At 38.0% G+C, this 13513-nt stretch overlaps 1 protein-coding gene across 1 annotated transcript in view; it reads left to right on the plus strand.

The window, feature by feature from the left end:
• Positions 1-9616: 9616 nt before the first annotated feature.
• LOC150096905 (uncharacterized) overlaps positions 9617-13513 on the plus strand; it is an 87261-nt gene continuing 83364 nt past the window's right edge. The window contains exon 1 of the mRNA XM_090408416.1: positions 9617-9791. The gene's annotated coding sequence lies outside the window, so the exon portion shown is untranslated. The remainder of the gene's footprint in view (positions 9792-13513) is intronic.

Genomic DNA, 13513 nt, shown 5'->3' on the forward strand with positions numbered 1-13513 from the left:
GCAGCAACTGATGCTTAAGGTACAGCTCTTAGGAGCTAGGTTCACATTATGGGTAAATATCAAGAATAGTGATCTGAACTTGCTCCGCCTTTGCTATGAGTTGCCTCAGCTTGCACTACCTTAAGGGTCAGTTGCTGCACTATCCAGGTATTTGCTTACGCTTGGAATCGCCGAACTTTATATAGTTTCTATATTCGGCATGAAACTAGTTGAGTTTCTTATTCGGCTAAGAAACAATATGGGATGTAATATTACTTAACTTAAATTAGTTATATTGCCGAATTGAAGCCGTTGGCTCTTCATATATTTAGTAATTTATTAGGACACCTCTTGGCAATTCTCATAGAAGGGGTATAAGTTCTGTTCACTACAAACATTTTTCTTTTGTTTTTAAAATTACAGGTGAAACCCTCTCTTTTGGTTGTCAATCTCTATTCTTTCATCAGGTTGTGCTGTTAAGTCCATTGGAGTTGTTTTTTCCAAGGGTTGATGTATTATATTATATTATATATTATATTTCAAGATCTGCTGCTGGCGAACCCTTCTTAGGCGTCTTTCTGCTGACAACCTGATTGTCTGTAGATTTATCTGAGTCCACTAGGGGCTGGTCGTTAACTGGTGACATAATCTCTCTGGTGTTATCTTGAAAAGTGTTGGGGAGAGGGTCAGGGGATTGACAGTCCTCTATTTCAACCTCTTCTATTTGGTGGATTGCCACTTTTCCTGGCCATTTCCTTTGTAGTAGGCCTCCTACATGCTTAAAGATTGCCAATAGCTGCTTGAAATCAAGCTCATCGTATGAAGAGTCCATAGTTTGGCCTGAGAGAAAATAGCGGTTTCCTGAGTAATTCTGTAGACTGAGAGTCTACTAGCAAATCCCGTAGACAGCTTAGAGTAAGCGTCTACCAGCAAAAAGTTAGTTTGTTACAGGTGACTATCCTAAAAACGAGGGAAAAGGAGTTTCGGGAACTTACTTGGACACAGTGCAGCGACCTAGCTCCCTAAAAAACCATTCAACCACCTCTGGTCCTCATTGCAGGTGGGGCCTGCCGGCCATTAGACCTCTGCATATATCATACAGAGGGGAAGATAGGTCACGAACTGTGTTAGTTTCAGTGCAATGCGAGCTTCCCGAAAAACCTTATATAAAAATCAACTAGGCAGGGTCTAAAGGAATACGTCCGATCACAATGACAGCAAAAACTCGACTCCACTGCCAAATTTACATCAGCCAAGAGTAAAGATGAAGGAATCCGGATTCAACCAGAAGGAATTTTGGACTACCGCCAGCTCACCAGACTTATGGATGAACTAAAAGTCCCATATCACACATTTCAGCTTAAAAGCGAAAAAAAAAAAAAATTAAAGGTGGTAATTAGAGGGCTGGCTGAGACCATACCAGCTGAAGAAATAGCAACTGACCTCAGATCACACCTAGAGCCGATTAAGATATCGCGCATGTACCGAGCAGACAAGCGCCCTATGTCTCTGGTCTTGGTCGAAATCAGTAAAGATCATAGAGAAATTTACGACCTTAAAATAGTTTGCAGCTTGGTCATCAAGCTGAGCCCCTCAGAAGAAAGGCTTCAGCTGGTCAATGCCACCGCTGCCAAAAGTATGGGCATGCACAAAAACTATGCAAAGCGGATTACAAGTGTGTCAAGTGCGGTAACAACCATCTCTTGCGTCAAACCACGAACCACACCTGCTACGTGTGCGAACTGTGGTGGCCCACACCCAGCAAATTACAAGGGAAGCTCACCCCGCCCACTCAGAAGCTAGTCACACACCTTAAATCGGAAATTAAAGTGCGGAATATTACACCTGATAAATCATATGCCTCTGTAGTTTCCTCATGCAACAAACCGGCAGAATCCACACCAAGCAGCCAAAAACTCTGCTGCAATGTTTGCTGCCACTTTGGGAGAAATGCTGTCAGTTTTGAGCAAATCAAATCCAAACCAGGATGACACAAATAGATTTCTCAAAAATACCCAAGTCATATTCTCGTTGATTAATGGATAATTCGGCCATCACAATAAATTCTATACAGGTTGCATTTTAGAATGCTAATGGACTCAGCAATAACATTCTAGAACTCCATGAATTTGTTACCCACTACAAAATTCATATCATGTTAGTTAATGAGCCCCATCTGCGGCCATGTGATAATCCCAAACTAAGAAATTACTCGTTAATTAGAAACGCCAGACCTAATGCCAGAGGTGCAATCTTTATCAAGAAAAACATCCGTTATAATGAGATAAAAAAGATTCCTACAACTAATCTGGAAAAAACTGGCATAGAAATTTACACCATTAATGCAGGCAACTTAAAAATATATTCTGTTTATAACCCTCCAGGAAGAACTATGTTATCCTCTGATCTTTCTCAGTTGCTTGACACTACTGAAGCAACAATAGTAGCAGGTGATCTAAACCCAAAACATCCCTTATGGAATAGCAGGTGTACCAATCACAACGGAAAAATCCTTTCCAATTTTTCTAAGTTGAGAAATATTATCATCGCAGGCCCGATTGAACCAACGCACTATGGATCACATGGCAGGCCAGATGTATTAGATATAGCCATATTCAAAAACACATCTCATCAATTCCAGCTGCAAGTAGTTAACGGCCTCAGTTCGGACCACAACCCGGTGACTGACTGGGTGAGGAACCGGAACTTATTCCCAGTCAGTCATTTAATAATTTCACAAAATTCAAGGCTACAATCAATACTATCATGGATTCAGTGCCGAATATCTCCACCTGTGAAGAAATTGATGCAGCAGTCAACAACCTGAAAGAAAAATTCAAACTAGCTTAACTGCAGCCTCTTCTGTCTCCATTCCAGCTCAAATAAACCAACTTCCAGAAGAAATCCTTGCTCTAATCAAAAATAAAATCAGACGTCGCTTTCATAACACACTGTCTCCTCAAGATCGCCAAGAGCTGAACAGAGCATCAAACTTACTTCGCTATGCACTAAAACATCACAGAAATTTGCAATGGGAAAGAAAACTTTGTTCCCTGAAAACTGAAGATCAATCCTTGTGGAAGTTGGCAAAGTCTATCCGTATGGACCGTTCCAATGGAGTTTGCCCACTCCATTCACGGAGAAAGAGGTATAGTATATAAGGACGATGAAAAAGCAGAAGCCCTTGCTGAAGCTCTTCAACTTCAGTGGCGAATTTGGTCTTCATAGAGAAAATTCACCGTCGAGTCCGTACTGCGCTCCAGCAGCCTAACAACTGCGAAAATATCTGTCCTACTTCACCAAAAGAGGTTTTCTCAATCATTAGGAAGCTCAACAACAAAAAAGTCCCTGGCCCAGATGAAATTAACAACAACACAATCACGGCCCTTTCGCACAAAGCTGTCATGCACTTGGTAGCAATCATAAATGCAATGCTCAGACTAAACTATTTTCCAACCCGATGGAAACAAGCAGATATAGTTCTCATTCATATGCCGGGAAAAGCACCTCAGTTGCCGCAAAGTTACAGACCCATCATGCTTGGGAAAGGTTGCAGAAAAAATCGTCCTCAATCGACTTCAGGATGTGGTGAATAATAACAACACAGTACCGAAGGAGCAGTTTGGGTTTAGAACCGGACACAGTACTACACATCAAATTCACAGACTGGTTGAATTTATCACTACTGGATTCAATTGGAGACAACATACAGGTGCTGTTTTTCTGGATGTAGCAAAAGCCTTTGACAAGGTTTGGCACAACGGCCTCATCTATAAATTATTTATGGCCAAAGTTCCGCTCTACCTTATCAAACTTATCGATTCCTTTCTAAAAAACCGGAAATTTCAGGTCAAGTTGAGAGGACTCAAATCCTCTTTGAAAAGAATCACTGCAGGTGTTCCTCAAGGCTCGTTGCTCTCCCCACTGCTTTTTAAAATCTTCATTACTGACGCTCCTATCATGACGTTAACCACCACAGCTTACTATACAGATGATATAGCAATTTTGAGTAGATCTCTGAGGCCGTACTTAGCTACACAGCGCTTGCAGACCGCAGCAGCAAACCTGGAAAGATATCTCAGGAAATGGAGAATATCTGTGAATGCTGACAAAAGTACTGCCATTCTCTTCACAAGACGGAAGGCATCACAATACGGAGAAGTCAAACTTTTCAACACAACTATTCCATGGAAATCCAGCACCAAATATTTAGGTATTCAACTAGACAGCCGCCTCAACTTTAACTCTCACATCTCTCATGCCTGCAACAAAGCAAACTCTGCAATTGCTCAACTCTACCCCCTACTCAACCGTAGAAGCAAAGTCAGCCCAGAAAACAAATTAAGAATATACAAGACAATGGTTAGATCCATAACCTATGGTTCACCAGCGTGGAGCCACACCTCTCCTAGCAACATCAAAAAACTACAAATAATCCAAACTAAATGCATCCGAATGATCTTCGATGCCTCATGGTTTGTAAGGAACACCATCCTCCATCAAGACGGAAACCTGCCAGACATACCTACATTTCTCCTTCAGATAGCAACCAATTACTTTAGTCAAGCATCACTCCATCCCAACCTACTTATTCGTGAGTCATCAGATTACGATGAAAAAGACAGATGGAAGCATAAACGCCCAAAGGTGGCCCTGATCATTGATTGAAATCTTTCAACACAGCCCTAAATAGGGCGAGCCAAGTGCTCAAAACTTTCTTCCTTTAAACCGAGAATCATTCATAGCGATGAAGGGATCAGAGTCCACGGGACTGGTATCCATCAAAACCACATCAGGTAACAGTAACAGTTGGTATTTTAAACTAGATCTACCTACTTACTGATGAGAGGTGGACGCTAGATATATATGAGAGGCTCTCCTTGGGATAGGTTTTCGCCTGTCTCTGAGTAGGGCCACCGCTGAGATTATGGCTTTGGCTGGTGGTGGGGTGAGCCTGCCACTGGGTAGAGCCAATGCTGAGAAGTTCTTGGTGACAGGGTGAACTTGTCACTGAGTGGAAGAACACTGAGTTGGACGGTCTTTCAGCCACTATTGAGTGGTCCAGGGATCGTCTTAATTTTTAGAAAGGTCTTTACCTCTCATAATGTAGAACAGTAATACAGCTCCTAGGAGCTAAGTTCACATTATGGGTAAATATCAAGAATAGTGATCGGAACTTGCTCCACCTTTGCTATGAGTTGCCTCAGCTTGCACTACCTTAAGGGTCAGTTGCTGCACTATCCAGGTATTTGCTTACGCTTAGAATCGCCGAACTTTATATAGTTTCTATATTCGGCATGAAACTCTTTGAGTTTCTTATTCGGCTAAGAAACAATATGGGATGTAATATCCCTTAACTTATATTGGAACTGACTCGTTTAGGCTTTTATTGCTAAACCAGATTCATTCTTCTTAGATTGAATTCTAGTCAATTAAATATTCCCTTTGCGTGGAAGCATACAATATTTGCAAACGATTCGTGAATATGTAGTTCATAAGGGTAAATTATTCAAACATTTATCGATATATCAGTTGCATCACATGGCTTTCGATGGTTCAGTCAAAAGAGATATTTTGAGAAAAATGGGATATGCACGGAATCTCATAGAGAGAGAGATGGATTGAGGATCTGCTTAAGATAATTTGCTGTTTTATTTTGAGTGTGCTGCGTAACAGAATCGAGTGTGATAGGTTTATGATACGAAATGCAAGCGGTAAAGATTTAATTATTCTTGCTCATATTTGGGTGTTCCATTGATGGGATAGCGACGTTTGCATGAATAATGAAATTAAAACATGCATCATTCATAAGTTACTATATATTTATTCGATAAAATTCCATAAGATTTTGATTCTGAATATTTCATTTTTCACTTCTCATATAATAAATGAATATAGAAATAATAATAAATGAAGCCTTTTGGCTCTTTATTTTAGTACTCAAATATCTTCTGCTATCTAATTACTTGTTGACAGTCCCAACTCTTCAAGCTTAAAGATTCACAATGCCGCGATTCCTTTTTAAAATCTTCTATTAATATTCTCCCGACTGTCACGTTTTCTTCCTGAAAACAAAATTTTCTTAGGTCGCCGTTCTCAAATTTCTCTTCTTTCCCTTCTTGTTTTCCTCCATTACTACGGTGCCGAACACTGTCAGCTGTCAATTATCCATACATCTCCTTGGTGAGCATGCGTACTTCACATAAATAGCAAGCGAGAAGTCAAATAGTAATGACTGACGTGTTGTCGTCGTTAACGAAAAGAGAATGTCTTTACAAATAATAACAGATATCTCAACAATTATGAAATACAATAAAGAAGATTGAAATTATTACAACTATGAATCTAGTAAGTACCTCAAATGCCTTACATTTCATTTTAACATATCAATAACTGGCACATTGCAAGTGGTGATCATACGTGTACGAAACAAAAGCTAATAATATACTAACATAGAAAATCAATTGTAAAAATATTCATAATTGTAAATGATGATTATTTTTGCATCATAGCGGGGTGAAATTCTCTCCGACCTAAAATGACTTGTTTTCCTTAGAATAAGTATTTATAAACCGTTTCAGCTACAATCAGCTATCGAGTGATAGAAGCAATAGCCTATCTTCAACAGTGAGTCAAGCATTTTCTGTGATTTCGAAGAAAAAAAAAAATTGAAATACGTTTATGTTATATATGATCCGAATACGACCAATGCGAAAATGGGTTGTTTTAATAAATCCAGCTGAACGTAAATGTTTAAACTAATATTAAACTGTTAAGTAACTAGCTAATAATGCAAATACCGTCTTGACATTTCTAGAACAATTTTTGCTTCACTTTATTATTTATTTATGAGCTGTTATTTATTATTATTATATCCATCCATCCATTTTCAAGGCCCACCTTTCCTAATTAGGTTGTGGGGGGCAGCAGCTGCAAGAGGAACTTCCAATGGGCACGATCCTCCGCCACCAAGCTCAAGTGTTCTGGTGGTATTATTATTATTATTATTATTATTATTATTATTATTATTATTACGTGACAATTCCAGGGAATCCAAGGACTCATCATGCGAGGGCACACTACTACTTCGCTAAATACATCTCATCCACTCCACTACTACTTAATTCTCCAACTACGACACTACTACCATCAACGCCATCTATCACCCACCATTACCAACAACAGTATTTTTTGTCTGCAAATTGTGTGTGTTCTCAAGATCAATTTATCTGTAGGTAGGATGAAAAGCCGGAGCTTCGGGGAGAAAAAACACCACCGTATGAGATCGGCTAACTCATCTTCAACTGAAAAAGCCCATATAAGGATTCTCTTGTCATGACGAGAATCGAGCCCAAGTCCTTTTTCCAATGGAAGGGTGCAATATTCCGTTATTCTTCCAATTGCGCTACAGCGGCTAAATTTCTGCAAACACTTTTATCATATATAATTAAGGACAGGTGTCATTTAGTCCTTTATCTGAAACCAACGTGAAATTTTTATATATTTCAATTTGTTAAAAGTAATTTTATTAAAATGGGGGGGAGGGGGAGAACATTTCGGTTTGTTTTTGAACGAATTCTGATTTTCTTTACAGGTTTCTTATATATTTCATCCAGTGAGCGTTTAATGTTGTACAAGGCAGGGTTGTCCAACCTTTAGTAATCCGAGCCTCATTTAAAAAAAAAAAAAAAAAGAAGATTTACCCGAGGGCCGCATCATAATGCGTATATAGTAATTTGGTGAACAGCAGCGACACAACCTCGATAGCTGAACAAACAAACAACACTAATCGCACCTGACGTTCCTCGTGAACGGCCAGAGCATGCGCGTTTGAACAAAACAGTATAAGAACATAAATTTAGGGGATATTAAATCCCACATAGTTTTAAAACCGAATAAGAAACTCAAAGATTGGAATCAGAGAGTTTCTTGCCGAATATAGTAAACTATAAAGTATCGGCGGACACTAGCGTTAGCCAATGCAAGTGATCCTAGTACATAGTACATTACTGGGCAACTCGTTGCAAAGGTGGAGGAAGAAGTTCAGATCGCTATTCTTAGGTATTTTCCATAATGTAAAAATACATTTCCTAGGAAATGTATGCTGTTATTACATTATGGAGGGAGGTCACTGCCCAGACCGGTTTCAGCCTTTTTTGAGGCTTCATCAGTGAGCAGCTAGACCTAATACCAAAGTGTATAGCGAAAATAACTTATGTACTTTGCGAACGAGTTTTCCAAACAGGTGCAACCATTAAGTTACTAAAGTATAAAGAGCTAATAAGCTTCATTTGAAGCTTATTAGCTCTTTATGAAATGAAGCTTATTAGCTCTTTATACTTTATATAAAGAGCTAATAAGCTTCATTTGAAGCTTATTAGCTCTTTATGAAATGAAGCTTATTAGCTCTTTATACTTTATATAAAGAGCTAATAAGCTTCATTTGAAGCTTATTAGCTCTTTATGAAATGAAGCTTATTAGCTCTTTATACTTTAGTAACTTAATGGTTGCACCTGTTTGGAAAACTCGTTCGCAAAGTACATAAGTTCTTTTCGCTATACACTTTGGTATTAGGTCTAGCTGCTCACTGATGAAGCCTCAAAAAAGGCTGAAACCGGTCTGGGCAGTGACCTCCCTCCATAATGTAATAACAGCATACATTTCCTAGGAAATGTATTTTTACATTATGGAAAATACCTAAGAATAGCGATCTGAACTTCTTCCTCCACCTTTGCAACGAGTTGCCCAGTAATGTACTATGTACTAGGATCACTTGCATTGGCTAACGCTAGTGTCCGCCGATACTTTATAGTTTACTATATTCGGCAAGAAACTCTCTGATTCCAATCTTTGAGTTTCTTATTCGGTTTTAAAACTATGTGGGATTTAATATCCCCTAAATTTATGTAATGTTTTCATTGCCGAAATGAAGCTTATTAGCTCTTTATACTTCAGTATAAGAACGCTTCTTTGACACATCTAATATTTGAAAAACACGTGAGTATATAGTGATGTAAATACACCATATAAAATTAACAACATCGTGATTATCGATTAGTGATAGAATTAAAATATGTAGTACGCATTCAATTCAAATTATTTTATTTTTTTCGCTCGTGAAAATTAAAACCCACAAAGCGCTGCACGCGGCCCGCAGGCAGTGCTTTGGATAGCCCTGGTATAAGTTATGTATTGAATCTGGTGACGCCATGTGTTTCCAGTCGATTTTTCTTATTTCGTTGTTAATAATAATAATAATAATAATAATAATAATAATAATAATAATAATAATAATAATAATAATAATAATAATAATAATTTGGGAAATAAAAAAGGGCTTCACAACACAACATGATCGTGAATATTTAAGATGCACATTTGTCGATGTGATACATTTAAAGGTTAGCTTTATGACAAGCACTCTGAAATGAAAGTGTACGTCAAGATGAATGGAAATGGATAAATCAAATAGTTCTGTGATGTTAGGTTAACAACATAGCAACAGAAAACAAGAGATAATTTTACATACGTGTGTTCACTGATAACAGCTGGAGTAAGTCTAAGGGTCAACTTCAGATGCCTATCAGACTTTTCCTGTTATATTTTTTTCACGTCAGTGACCTATTTCAGAAAGAAGCAAAACTGGTTCATTGTCGCGCTCATAGTACAGTTTCTCAATTTCCGATATAATTTCATTATTTTTTATGGGACAAGAATCGCATGCCTACAAGTATTTCTTTTTACATTTCGGCGAGGTCTAGAATTAACAGTGCAGCAAAAGCTCAGGTAGAACTCGCAGTAACAGATCAAGGTGCGTATATTGTTTTTAAGTAGACTACGAATAAAAAATGACGCAATATTTTTTAAGGATGTTATTGCGTGTACACATCTGCGTAAAAAGAAGCCCGAAATGCCATTTTTAATAATACCTTGAGTAAAAAATTAAGATTATTTTAATATCTCATTATTGTTGAATATACACGGATACACTTAAAAGTGTATCTCTATGTGTAACATTTATACGTATATATAAAACTATTCAAATGTTTTTATGTTTAGCGAAAAGCTATAGTTTTGTCTTGTTTCTAACAAGACAAAATGTCAGAATTTGCGGTAACGTACCTAAATATAATAACTAGTTGGTCATTTTGGGCAACGTCTGGCGTTGAATCGAGTATTATTGCAAAATATGCAGCTTCCTTAATTAAAGGAAAATAAAAAAAAAATAAGAAAAAAGAAAAAAAACACTAGAAAATTTTTAAAAAATCTTTTCCTAATTAAAATTAATTTTTTATTTCTGCTATATCGTGTATTCTATTTCTATACTACTTATGAATTAGCGGTCACATAAGTTGAGAATACCCTATAGCTCTCGGGAATCACGGCCGCTGTGAAAGCAAGGCGAACGAAGTAACGCTCGATTGGACCTAGCGTTACTTCGTTTGCTCGAGCCTGGCCAGAGGTGATCACGGGTATCATTGTATTGGCGATCACTGCAGATGTTCAGTCATAGGCCACATGCAATGTGTATTCTCCAATCGTGTACTCAATTCTCCCCCTCCACCCACCACAGTATTAAATCCTGAGTGCACCCCTTGGCTTTTGCTCACTCACTTTTCCTTCGTTTCGTTTTTAATTTAGATACCTATAAGGCTTTATTACATTCACGCTGGATGATTAAGAAGCTAACTGCAAAAGAACTTGAGCTAGTTTTCAATTACATTGAGCATGCTAATGAAATTTTGTTTGATGCTGATTCTGATATGGAACTAAACTTCTAAGTCCTCCGAAATCTTGATAATACGATCGCAAATTGCACGACAAGATGAAAAAGTCAAGCACTATTCAAACGTCTTTACTTAATTTTTTTTGTTGTTAAAAATTAGCTTAATCAAATATTTAGACATTAAATAAAATTTCAAGCATTTGATTTTTATTAACTTTGATGATTTTATCCTCTAAAATAGATTATACATATTTTTCCCCCCTTCAAATTTATACTAACTGATGGATGAATTATAATGTACGCCCACAGATGCGAGTTCCTTCGACACTTGTGCGCATGTCAGAAGAAAGAGAATGCATTCCGATATTCGGGTAATCAGTGCGTTTCGTGGGATGAGTGTTTTTTATTATTATACGTCGGAAAATTAGCTTTTCTTTTATGAAAATTCTAGTTATTAAAGTTGTAACTATTTTGCTTGTACAACAGTTTTACGTATAAAGCACGTGATTTCGCGTCTTGACCAGTTCGTACATCCTTTATTTCTTTCTCCCGTTAGGCATGATTGACTATTCTTGGCACATTGCCAGACTCGGTTCTATGAAGTGTGGGCGTACAATTATTATTCCTATTGTTTATTGTATTCGCTTAACGCGATTTCGTTTAGCCCGCATTAATTGATGGCCACACTGCTATATTGGTAGGATAAGATATAGCTTGCTTACTGGTAAGTACAGACTCTGATTGAAAATTTTCTTCAAAACCTTCTTGATTTGTTTCATGAAGGTTTTCCATATTTTTTTGATGTTCTTCATTTTCACTTTCGTCTCCTCCTAATACTGATACCAATGTTTCGCTTTCATTCTGAGAAGCTTGAAGTACAACTTCAGTTATATGAAATTCTTTATTTGTTTAGTTTTCTGAAGAATGTAAAAAAGAGAAAACTGCCCACTTATGACTATTTAACGGTTTTTCCTTTTCTCTGAAACGTTTTCTTTTACTACCTCCGAATTCAAACTTTCTTGGCATCATTATGTATGTTATACTATCAAAAGCGAAATAAATATTTATTAAATCCAAAATAAACACAAATAAAACAAATAATTACGTTAAAAGCTTTTAAAAAATACAAAAATAGAAAAAGGAGTATCTGGGTTTTTCTAAAATAAATGAACATCAGTAAAATAAGAATAATTGATTCATTGAAAAATATTGAAAAAAAAATCTAAAACCAACTGCGACAACGTAGACGCCCGTCTGGGTGTCTTGCTTAGAAGAGCAGCCACCATACTGAGAAGTATGGTGACTTTCCCCAGGCATATGATTGCGAAGCGCATAGCCTAGCATAGCTATACGAAATGAAAGAATGACTTGTATACTGCTTTGCAAATACTAACCAAATACAGATAATCCTCGTATAACGCGGTACTTATACAACGCGGTTTCGATATAACGCGACCTAAAATACATTGCGAAGCGCATAGCCTAGCGGCTATGCGCTTCGTCTAGGTTCGATTCCCGTCGACGACGTGAGGAACTCAAGGATCTTCCTCAGCCATAGCCAAGTTAGCCGGTCTTGGGCGTGCGCAGCAAGGTTCCCCCCCCCCCCCCCCCCCAGTATGCCTGGGAAAGGCCTGTTCTAGGTTCGATTCCCGTCGACGACGTGGAGGAACTCAAGGATCTTCCTCAGCCATAGCCAAGTTAGCCGGTCTTGGGCATGGCCAGCAAGGTTTATCCCCCCAGTTTATCTTGGGTTTTTCATCCCGCAAGCAGGCAAACCAACCCCGTGAACACACGATTGCAGTCAGGAATACTTAAGTCAATCTCTCCAGCCATAGGTCTGAATTGTCAGCTATGCCGGTCCCGAGCCCGAATAAAAATAGGGGGGGGGGGTTGAGGTGGTGCCGTACCTCCCCGTTAAAGAGGCTCATTGCCATTGAATCAGTGGCGTAGCTGGGGGGGGGGAGACACTTTGAACCTTTTTGAACTTTTGCAGAATTCCAATTAATTCCAAAATACAGTCTCGAGAACCGAGTTCCAAATTGTAATAGTACTGCAAATTTTCCTCACAATTGCTGTAAGTGTTGCTAGTTGTGAGAGGAGTTTTTGTAAATAAAATCTGATTAAGAATTACCTATATTATTATGAAATAGACTTCGCCAATGTCATCGACGATTTTGCTAACAGAAAAGCAAGAAAAATAACATTTTAGAATGTTGAAATTAAAGTTTTCCTTCAAAAACCAACATAGTGTTTTCATTTACTTCCCTATACGTCGTTTTGACTTTTTTGTAATATTTTTGGTGTGTATTGAGAGGGGCAGCAAACTCAGGGACCGCCCGGGACTGCAACAGCTCTAGCTACGCCACTGCGTTGAATCACCATACGAAATGAATGAATGAGTTGTATACTGCTTTACAAATACTAACCAAATACAGATAACCTCGTATAACACGGTACTTATACAACGCGGTTTCGATATAACGCGGTCTAAAATTGTAGTAACCCTTGTTGAACGCGGTACTTATACAACGCGGTCTACAAATTGTAGTAACCCTTTATCTTTCCATATGTTTTTCACCGCGCGACTTAAAAATCAAATTTATATTAGGGAAATACCCTTTTGCACGCATGTACCTCAATTGTTTACCGTATAAAACGTTTATTGTTGACAATTGTCCCCGTTTCTGCTAGGAAAGTGCATTAAAAATCGTAAGTGTTCATCTCAAGCTGAGCACTTTATGTTCTGGTGAGTTACATACAATATGTAATGCTTGCTTTTTTGTGTAAAAAATTATTTTTATAGTAAT

The sequence above is a fragment of the Typopeltis vanoorti genome, chromosome 18 (genome assembly GCF_054136105.1).
Source record: "Typopeltis vanoorti isolate ZY-2024b chromosome 18, IOZ_Tvanoo_1.0, whole genome shotgun sequence".
Lineage (NCBI taxonomy): Eukaryota > Metazoa > Arthropoda > Arachnida > Uropygi > Thelyphonidae > Typopeltis > Typopeltis vanoorti.